This window comes from Scomber japonicus, chromosome 12 (genome assembly GCF_027409825.1).
Source record: "Scomber japonicus isolate fScoJap1 chromosome 12, fScoJap1.pri, whole genome shotgun sequence".
NCBI classification, from domain to species: domain Eukaryota; kingdom Metazoa; phylum Chordata; class Actinopteri; order Scombriformes; family Scombridae; genus Scomber; species Scomber japonicus.
The window spans coordinates 17,277,991-17,289,520 of NC_070589.1; the positions used below are offsets into that span (position 1 = coordinate 17,277,991).

Sequence of the window (11,530 nt, forward strand, 5' to 3'; positions counted from 1 at the left end):
GTGTGTATCCACATACAAGGTTACATAATGTGTATGTATGTGTGTATATTTTGGTTTTGCTGATGTACTCAGATTTAGTATTAGTAAGTGGGAATCTAATGCAGCTATGTAAGTAAATGACGCTCATTGTCATTGACAAGTTGAAAGACATAAAAGATGAATGTCTATTGGACATTGAAGGAGGCATAGTCATAGAAGTGGGTGAATGTAAGTCTTATCTGCTGAGCATGGAGGTTCAAAAGAATAGACCTCCATTCTCATTGATGTGGATGTGCAAAAACTATTTTTGTACATGCTGGACTTCAACAACAGCTACATGTACTGCAACTCTCTTTTTGTCTGTTGTTGTGAGCAGTGGTTTTTCCTCTAGCATTATATGGAAGACTATTAAAATACCATTATGTAAGATAAGATAATAAGAGTTCATTGATCCAAGGAGAAAATATGGCATTAAAGCAACACAAGAAGACAATGAGAGGTAAATAGGAATATGAAACAGATCTACAGGCAATACATACAAATAGTTACAGAGGGTTTATTAACCTAAACTATTCTCCCCAAAATACTAAATACATATATATATATACATATATATGAGCAGTAACAGCCTTTTAAAGTGTCTGTGTCTATTTTGGTAATGCACTCATGACAATATTTTAATGCAGCACTGGTACTCACAACGTAACAGACTTGCGTAATGTTACTTCAATATGTATGTTGTACTTTCTGAGAAGATACACAGACTCATGTCACATTATCCAAGCATCCATATATTAGGCATAGTAATAGAGTAATTGCCAATGAAATCAATTCACATTGCCACTTAAAGCTAAACAACCTGTCTAAGAACATGTTACGTTTCTGTTTTTAATTCTTTCTTTGAAATCAATATTTTTTGAAATAGTATGTTAATAAATCATGACATGGGCTCATTTGAAGCAGTCATGGGCTTAAATGGTGCCATAGTACCAATTAAGCCCATGGTAGACTTTTAACTTTTCATAAAATATCTTTATTTTATATTCCAAAATCTACATGAAGTAACGAATACTATTTCAGATGAGCGCTGAATCTTGTTTTGAAGGAAATAATGTCCCTTATATACACTACCGGTCAAAAGTTTTAGAACACCCCAATTTTTCCAGTTTGTTATTGACAAAATGTTTTCAAGCATCTTTGTCTTTTTTCCTAAGGTAGTTCTGACCATTTCAAGCTATTCATTGGACTTGAACTGCTTGAAAAATTGGGGTGTTCTACAACTTTTGACCAATGTTACAAATCAACACATATTGGCATACTCAGTTATAATATTATTCATCACATCATTTGTTGTTTTGAGGAAGTGTGGACTGAATGGTTGGATGGGTAGTGGAGTGAGGAAAGCAATATGACCAAATATGAAATTGAGCCTAAAAGTTCATTTTTGTTTCCTGTGGCTATTTAGTCAGATAGGATTGTTATATTTGTTGCCAACCGGTCAAGGCTAAAAGGGAATTTTTTCTTGCCACTGTCGCCAAGTGCTTGCTCATGTGGAAATGTTGGGTCTCTTTAAAATGAAACCTGACGGGTACGGTTTAGACCTGCTCTATGTGTAAAGTGCCTTGAGATGACTTTGTTGTGATTTGGTGCTATAGGCTACAAATGAAGATTGTTTGATATCCCTTCGACTTCAAATAGTTTTATTTTACACACTGTTGCTCCAACATGATTTACTATACACGGGCGTAAACGTGTCCAAAACATCAAATGCGTGATTTTCCTCGACCACCTTTACCAGACGTGATCTTTGATCATTGTGAAATGTTTTTCAGGGGTGCAACAAGCTGGACCTGTAAGGTGGCTATCATTGCAATAACAGTGGTCACAAGTTAATTTGGCCAAGGAAGTTTGTACTTCAGCAGTTGTTATATCACCGTGTGACAGCTGATGGGTGTGTAGTTGTGTGTCCTAATGGTTAAACACCAAGCTGTAGTGGTTTTGCAGTTGGTATCAAATCCCTTGTCCGGTGACTTTCTGTTTATTTACTTTTATTTGGAGATGAATACAGAATATGGTGACAAGTATTTCGGATCCCACAATTGTACTGAATTGTATTGAAGCATCATGCTTGGATTAACCAGGTGGAGCAAGAGATCATCAGATAGCCTATATATGGAAGTACATTCAGGCATTCGCGAGGCCAGCTACGTTTTCTCTCCGTGATTGGAACATCTGCAGTCGCAGTGACAGAGGCCCAACGTTTACAAACAAAGGTAACCAGTTAACGTGAAACCAGTTGATTTGTAACACCGGTAATGTATCATGTCAGTATCCATGAAAAACACCTGAACTTAGATTTTAGTGGGGTAAATGGGTACACTTACCGTAACAGTTGATAACATTTATTAGAAAAGTTATCAGAAATTAATCAAATGTCATGTTACCTTACTTTGATTAAGTAATTGAAATAGTTACATCACTTATTACATTTTATATAGGGTAACTAGTCATCTGTAACCCATAACCCATAACCTTCCAAACCCTGCGCATAGGGCACGTAAATTACGATCCCAGCAGAATTTAGAACACTGTTTCTTCGTTATGTTAAAGTGTGGCATGTCATTAGCACAACAACTACGGCTGACTGACACCTTTCTGATGACATATGGTCTAACTTAGGTTAGGCGCATGGCTAATTGACTCTACAACATGTCACTGACAAAACGTTAAGATCATAGTGTAATGTAATGCAATGATAATGCCTGAAAAAATAGTCAAAACGTACCTGTTAGTGTCTCCTGGATCCCTGTTGATCGTCTGCCTCTGAAAATGACAGCGATGGTAGACGCATGTAGATAAAGTTGCTGTCACTGTTGTTAGCACTTAGCTAAGGGCTAGCACAGAGCAGCAAAGGATACCACTGATTCGGAGACAGCTCATATGCAGCTGGACACGTCCTGTGAAATGCAAACAGTTCCTAATACAAGCGGTACGGGCAGAATTTTAATTACTGGCTAAATATGCTGATAGACCAGATAGAACAGCCTGCATCGTATGATGACATCTGGGGGCTTTCAGTGAAATATGTCCGTGTTCGGAAACTACTTCCTGCGTAGAGTGGTTCCTACGGTGCAGAACACAGTACAATAAAATACAACGGTTACACTTACATTTAAAATTACAGCACATACATACTGTATATAGGAGCAAAGGGGAAAAATGCATGAATAAATACATAGTCATAATTAGAATAAAATCAAATAGAATAATCAATTGAGTTTTAATTACAAAGAGAAGAGAAGAGAACTTTTTAAATGTATTTATCATTATAGCTAAAATGATAAAATATTCGGTCAATATACGTCTGAGGTTGAACCAAAAACCTTGCTGATGCTAACACAATACATTTGTTTTCCATATACTTTTTTGACAATGATAATTATTATTTCAACAAAATAAAAATAAAGATGTCTCTTTAAATATAGAACGAACACACACTTGAACACAACTACAAATATTAAACATAATAACATACATTAAAAATATTAATTAAATATGTAAAACGTGCTAAAATCTACCATATGAGCTCATATACAATGTAAATATAGTGATAACATTGAATTAAACTAAGGACACACCAAAACACAAAAACCATCAGGGTGACACATTATGAGCATTTAATAATTTGATGACATGAGAAGATTATAGTATTATAAATTAATTCACACTCTGTAAGATACATTTGGTACTCAAAATTTCTGTCAAGAGGGGGGAGATTCAAACTTTCCAATTTGACATAAAGAGGATGCAGAGGGCACTCCAGATTGTATGTAACCATAGAATTTCCTGAGACAACTTTTGTCTGTTGCTCTTTGCGACTGAATAACCAATACAGCTTTTAGTGCACAATTTGTTTTATTTTTTTGGACTGGAGTAGACATAATTCCTCGAGTTCACACACACACACACAAAGTGGTGTGAGCAGATTAGCAGCCACAAGCCACCCAGTTACTCCTCCAGACGTCAAGCTTGAAAACTCCCAATTCACAGAGCTGAGACGTAACAGCAAATTGAGCTCGGGGAATGTGGCTTTGGTTTTGTTTGCTCTGGCCAGGAGATGAGCTTGACTGCTCGTTGCTGCTTGCTGGAAGCCAGAAGAGTGAGAGAATGAAGGGAAGAATGAGAGAAAAAGAGATAACCAAGCTTTTCTGTCTGTTGTTCCCTGAATGCCAGAATACTGAAATAAAATCATAACGGAAGGAGGAAACCATGACAGGGTCAAAGTGTTGGAAGAGGATGAAGTCAAAATAGGTTAGAGAGAAAGGTTCCTGGAAAAGTAATCTCTAAGTAACGGCGGGAAAAGAACTGAGGTGAGAATGAAGAGTTGTAGGGGAGGGATACAGCTGAGAGAGAAGTGATCAAAGATTTGATAAAAAGAATTAATTGACAATTTAACAAACAGTAGAAAGTCTTCATGGTCACATTTCCTTCACATTTAGGTCATGTTGTGTGGTGGTGCTGTTACTCTGTAAAATGTCAGTCACACTTTGAAATAGACACACACTCAACTTGAGCTTTTTTCAGGCAACCGATAGCTCACGTCTAATAAGGAATAGTTTCATTACTTGATGTGCAAATCAAATACCTAATACTGTGTATACATCAACTTGCACTGGAGGAGAACATCATATTATAAATTATTATAATATATTATCTACACTGTCTCTTCTACAGGAACTGTAGAATAGGTTGACTGATTCAGCTGATAAAGCTTGGCATTGGACCGTCCAAAACAATGCTGTTGCAATTTCTTTCTCTTGAAGAAGATCACGAAAATATAACAATGGGAAACACCATTATATATCAATGTTTTGACAGACCAGATGAATACCAAAATGATGAATGCATGATTAAGCACGTAAAAGGTTCTGATGTTACATTTAAATAGGAACTCTAGCTGGTGAAATATGTCGACTTTTATTACCTATGTATGAATCAGACTTGTAAAGGACTGGCTCCTGCATTTTTCACAATATGACCATATTTATTACCATAGCAGCACACCTTTTTTGCTTTTTAAAATCTCAACAACTGTTGGATGGATTACTATGAAATTCACAATGCATGTGCAGGTATTCATTGCTCCCAGATGATTTATCTTAATGTTTGGAGATCCCCTGACTTTTCCTCAAGCACCAGCATGAGGTTGACATTTGTGGAGTTGAGTGAAATGTCTTGACTATACTGTTGAATGGATTTTAGAATAAAATGACATTAAATTCAGTAAACCCTTAACTTTTCATCTAGCCCCATCATAAGGTAAAAATGTCAATTTGTTCAATACTTTGGTTCATGACCAAATACCTACAAAGCAAATGACACTCATATCAGTATCAGTTGTGCTTTACAGAGTGAATTATCAAATATTAGCATGAGGGGTATATCCTAAGATAAGAACTATTTTTAAGTGTATTTATTTATAATAGTGCTTTTAGCTATACATAGTGTAATGGACTGGGTGACATACTAGTGTTAACTGTTATGTTATGACTGTCACTGTATTGAGACATAAGAGTTCAGCTAAGGTAAAAAGCACTGTTGATTGCAGTTATTGAGATTTCTATGGCATACTAGTCTACTGCCCAGGACTCTACTTCCTGCTCCCCACCCATCTTATGTTAGTCATGGAGATCCAGACTCCAGCTGAGATGACGGTGGATCACTGTGGAGGTGAAGGTAAAGAGAACCATTTATTGTAGTTATTGAGATTTCCAGAATGTCAGTGAACATGTTATATGCTTGACAGCTGTGGCACCTGTCAGTCATTTCAGCTACCTATGACAATGATTTGGGTGAGATAGCACACCTGTGATCGTCAGAGAGTTACGGAGGATGTTTTGTGTTGTTCTTGTTAGTTTAGGGAGAAAGAGTTTAACACCCAGAGAGATGCTACTGCAGAGAGCAGATGGTAAAGCAGACAGGTTTTGTTGTTTTGGTGTTGGCTACAGCCTACAGTAGCCTGTGTACTGCCTACTAATAAAGTCAAGTCAAGCCAAATGTATTTATATACTGTAGTGCCAAATCACAACATAAGTTATCTCACACATTTTTCACATAGGTCAAGACTGTACTAATTAATTAATTTACAGAGACCCAACATTCCCCCATAAGCAAGTACTTGGCGACAGCAGCAAGGAAAAACTCCCCTTTAACAGGAAAAACCTCAAGCACAACTGGGCTCCAAGTAGGGGGCCACTTGCCTTTTCCACTTGAGTTGAGAGAGAAAGGACGATAAGAAGAGAGAGAGATACACAGAGAAGTACAACACCAGCAATAACCGAGCCATAGCCAAATGGTCCAGGAAGAAGCCAAGTTAGTAACATGCATTAATGGTACATGAATCCACACAGATGGAGAGGGGGGGAGGAGATAGAAGCTCAGCGCATCATGGGAAGTCCCCTGGCATTCTAGGCCTATAACAGCATAACTCGAGACTAGTCCAAGGCAAGCCTGGGCCAGCCCTAACTATAACTATGATCAAAATGAAAGTTATAAGTCTACTTTTAATAGTAGAGAGGATGTCCTCCTCCCGGACCAAAACTGAAAGATGGTTCCACAGGTGCAAGCGAAGCCAGTCAACATCCTGTCGCCTTGCTGAGAGACACTACAATATAAACTTGACTCAGGATGCAATATTGAATATTAAAATGAATCAAGATGATACTTTTATACCAGGGGATGGGAAAAATTGTCTCGTAATGCAACTGCAATGTGATATATGTAAAAGCAACATATGGATCATCTGATAGCCCATGAAGTTAAACTGATTTTGGACATTCATTTTTTCAACAAGTTAAAAATAAGGCCACAAGAAATGACTGAACTAACAGGCTAACATTTCTAAATACATGAATAGAATTATATATCATATACAATCTAACAGATTTTCTTTTCTAGTGTGCTAAAGCAACAAAAGGTCCTTTGTGGTTTTCTGTTTCTCCTCCTCACCCGCCCAGTTTACAAGGTGTTGTCAGTGTGAAGGTGGCATCCTTCTCTCTTCATAAAAAAGGGGGATCTGGCAAAAACGCAATGCTGCAATAAAAGTCAACCTAAACCACTGACACTTAAAGAGATTACTGCTTGGCTGGTCTACCACAGAGCACTGATGTGTGCAAGACATTCCACATAACTAAACTGGAGAACTGGTCTGCAGTTTACTGGTGTCAGTGAAAGCTCACATGCCAAGATGCAAATGTGTGTGTGGATGTTGCAAAAGGTTGGCAATGGATGATAGTGTCTTTATTCCTTTCACATGCTGCTATAGATGTTTTTGTTTCCTTAGAAAGACAATGCTGTTCCACCATAAGTGTAAAGCGTGTGTATAAAGAAAGGGACAGATTGTAATCAATATTTTCATTCTCTCTTTTCTGTAGGGAAAAAAGAGCCAAGAACAAGGGTGAGAGACTTCACAGGCAATTGAAAATCCACTGATCCCTTGTATTTTGCATATCGTCAAAGCCTGCCTAATTTGTCAAATAAAGCCATCCGTCTAAGCAATGAGTGGGGGGCAGATTAAAAAGACACAAACACAGAATACTAGAGCTCTGAGAATGAACCAGATGGAGATAGGCATGCAAACAGACGTGAAGAAGAGTGTGTAGGTCTAGTCACAGAGTGAATTGAAACGAAGCCCTAAGATTTCCTCTGATTTCCTCCTCTCTTCTTGGCCCTGTTGCTGCGTCTTGTAAATCATTCTCAATTCACTGAAACAAGCCAGTTGGATTAGCTTGGTTTAGATCATAAACATTTGCAGCTCAGACCACCCAGGGAGAGAGCAGAGCCAAGGCAAGAGTGTGTGTATGTGAGTGTGCATGCATGGGTGTGTATGTGAAGCCTCCCTCTGAGTTTAGAGGTGGGCACTGCAACACACACAAACACACACACACACACACACATACAAATGTGGCCTCAAACACATATGCCTGTGCACACACACGTACATACACTTATGCTGTGGTTTGTGTTTGCGCCACTTCCAGGGCCAGTGCACTGTGGGGCTCTCACGGCTGCCGTGGAAACCAAAACAGGCCTGTTCATCCAATGTCAGAGATTAACAAACATACACACAAAAGCCACAGATAAAGATGTCTCACTGCACTGTTGCTTAACAATACTGCAGACATTCATTTAGTGTAAAAAGACATTCCTTTTCAGACGTTCATTCATTTTTTCTTTCACTGTTCACCCTAAATATTTAGCTGATTAGCGGATTTATACAGTGCATTTTTATATGGGTATTTTCATTACTGGAAATGGCAATGTATTTTTCTTTGTTGTTTACTAAGATTCAGAAATGCACAACCACTCTTTTGTTACGTAAGATTTTACAAGATACAAGTCACTGTCTTGCTGTAGCAAAATCTGAAAACCAGATTTGTACACCATCTCTACTCAAAACCAGCTGCAAAACGTTAAGTGTCATTGACCCAAACAACTGTGATATGAGGCATGTTTTCCAGGAACTTTCACAAATAAATGCAATTTTTTTTTCACCCTAAACTTTAACTGTCTGCGTCACCAGACCTTGAAATTCATTCTTTTTCACTTGAACACAGTTGGAGTAATTCTTCTCTTGTTTCTCTCCACATGCAGGAGGGATCCGAGAGCCAAGCTGGTGTCAGAACCAGGAAATATCTGGGTTGGGTTTTGAAAAGCCAGAGTGGGAAAAATTGGGCAACTCCCTGCCGCAAGGCACTGGCACGTTTCTCTGTAAGCTTCTTGTCTCAACTCTGTGCCTTTCTAATGTTCTTACTGCGTGTGTTGTCCATTCACCTGTCTCTTTGCTTGCTTTGCTTTGCTCTGTCTGTTCTTGTATCTTGTATAGTTATATTTGATGGCAACACAATATGTTTTCACAAGCTGGTGAATGAAGCGAGTAGCAGCTCTTGTGTAGCAGTGCTGAGTAAAAGTTTCAGGTTATATGGTAAAAATAGATGTGACCCTGATGCAGTTTTTGTTTGTGAAATATATTGGTAATGCAAAAGTAGTCTTGTCCTCTTCATACACACATAAAGTGAAATGTGTGTTTTGATGATAGCTAAGAAAGAGCACAGACTGGCTTTAAGCCTGTACATTGGGCTGCTTGGTAAGTGTGTATGTGTGTGTGTCTGAATGTGTGTCTTTCTGTGGCCATGTTCTGTCTGATGGACTGTCCACTATCTGGGAGGTCCCTCAACCACAGTGGGCAAATCCAGACATGCACACACACACAGGCTTAGATAGATACATATAGACATTAGCTTATTAAACCCTTTATTCTCTTAGGAAAACACTTCTTTCAGCTTTATTTTAAAAAAGAAACATTGAAAAAAATGTGACCACATTTCAGAGTAAATGATGTTGATTAATACTAATATTAGACTATTACACAACAGTGTTGAATTGTTCAGGGCCACCAACTGGAAAGAACTTGATGGTGTGGGATATGATATTTTCATAAAAGTCTATTTTGCCAATTTTGTCTTTGTCTGTCTGATGTAACATAATATTAGTTCTTAGTCTGTGTTACCAAGAGCTACTCACTGGATTTATTTACAAGGAAAAAAAAACAGGATGCCAGGATATTTAGAATTTAGATGTTATTGTCGAATGCAAAGACAAAATACATTTTCAAGGTTGAAGATGTAATACAAATAACTGAAAAATACTGACGAATTGGGAATGTTGATTATTATCATTAATTCATACACTTTATGGAAACGTCTTCTATGTTGCAAAATACACTTCAAGCTCCTCTTCTGTAGTGGTGTCCCAGAGGGCCAGCGAGCACAAATCTTGGGTGCTTTGGTAATTCACTGCTGATGTCCTTTTGAAATATTTCATGGGTAAACAATGATTCAGCAATGGATTTCACTCTTGTTATGTATAAACCTGTCCTGTTTTATGGACAACACACCCCAAATATTTGGTCATGTTCGATTTCTCTCTGTCTGGTGGCCTACATCTGTAGTTAAACTTTCCTTCCCTTTCAAATGCATACACACGCATACACACACACACACACACACACACACACACACACACACACACACACACACAAAAATCTTCTTTTCAACCGAAATAAATGTTTATAGCATTCCAAACATTTTGTGTGTGAGACAGTATGTGTGGTCCTGTCTGCACCTAGCATGAGGTTTGAGGTTAAGGTGTTTGTCTGCTCGTGTGTGAGCTGCGGTGTGTGTATATGTGATTGTGTGTGTGTGTGTGTGTGTGTGTGTGTGTGTGTGTGTGTGTGTGTGTATGTGTGTCTGTGTGTGTGTGTGTATGCGTGAGATACACAGAGAGACGGGGGGAGATTTTAGAAGTAAGCACCCATGCTTACTTCTAAAATGTGTCTTTAAAAAAAAAAGAAAGCTAGAGAATGAAAAAAATCATGTCTGGGGTAATTCACTGGATCTGAACTTTTAGGGAACACTGACATAGAGACATTCAAAGGGGAGATAAATGTGGGAAATTCATAATTTTTGCTGCTTTCATTGTCTTATCTGACACTAAACTAAAATATTTTGGTTATGGTCTTTTGGTTGGACAAGGCAAGAGATTTGAAGTTGTTATCTTTAAGGCTTTAAGAAATTCTTCACCATTTTCGGATATTTTATGGACCAAATCAAATCAATTCAAAATCAATCCAAATCAAAGTGATAAAATAATTGTTGGTTGTATCCCTAATGGAGAGTGAAACACACACATGTATGGACACTACAACAACAGAAAAAAGGCACAATACTTTCCACTACCATCCAGAAATCAAAGAAAAAGAACTGAGAGTAAATAGCAGTCCTATGTGAAATGAATTAATTTCATGCTGTTAAAAGTCAAACATTACAAGGCTGCTATTTGGGTAGTAGTGACACATACAATTTCAAACTTACATCATTATGCAAGAGCTTGCATCAATTATGGTGTGCAAAGCAAAGTGTTAGCTAGTTCATATCGATGACATATTGTGTTTACAGTATGTAGAAAGTTGCTGTTTTTTAAAGAATTATTGATATTACACATGAAGAAAATTGCTCGACCAAATACATCCAACAAATTGACACACAATCAGAAAAAGAAAACTTGAGAGATGTTCACACTTTTAAATTCCTTCCCTGACTTTTTTTCCCTTGAGCACCAGAGCATTTAAACTTGAACATTAACATACACATCTGCAGCATTAACAAAAGCCCCAGAGGAGCCACTGATGGACACACACATGCAGACACACGATTCCTACACAGTCAGTTGCCTGTTTCTGACACTTACATTAAATTAACTGTATGGGGTGTGTATAGAACTCAATATTTTAAAGTGTCATAAATAACAGTAACAAACACTTCTGATTTTGCAGAGCAGGATGTGGCTCAATGTTCAGCACAGTCACCTCAACATTTCTTGATTTGAACCTGCTGGTGAGTTGAAGGAGTATCTGAGTCTCCTCCAGGTGCTTTAGATTCCTTATACAGTTCAAAGACATGTAGATCAAGTAAACTAAAGTAGTGATTCAAAA

The 11,530-nt window shown here is 37.8% G+C and overlaps 1 protein-coding gene across 1 annotated transcript in view; it reads right to left on the reverse strand.

The window, feature by feature from the left end:
- The window catches only part of eif2b3 (eukaryotic translation initiation factor 2B, subunit 3 gamma), a 38,354-nt gene extending 35,280 nt beyond the window's left edge, over positions 1–3,074 (reverse strand). Inside the window, exon 1 of the mRNA XM_053330196.1 lies at positions 2,765–3,074. The gene's annotated coding sequence lies outside the window, so the exon portion shown is untranslated. The remainder of the gene's footprint in view (positions 1–2,764) is intronic.
- Between the last annotated feature and the right edge of the window lie 8,456 nt (positions 3,075–11,530).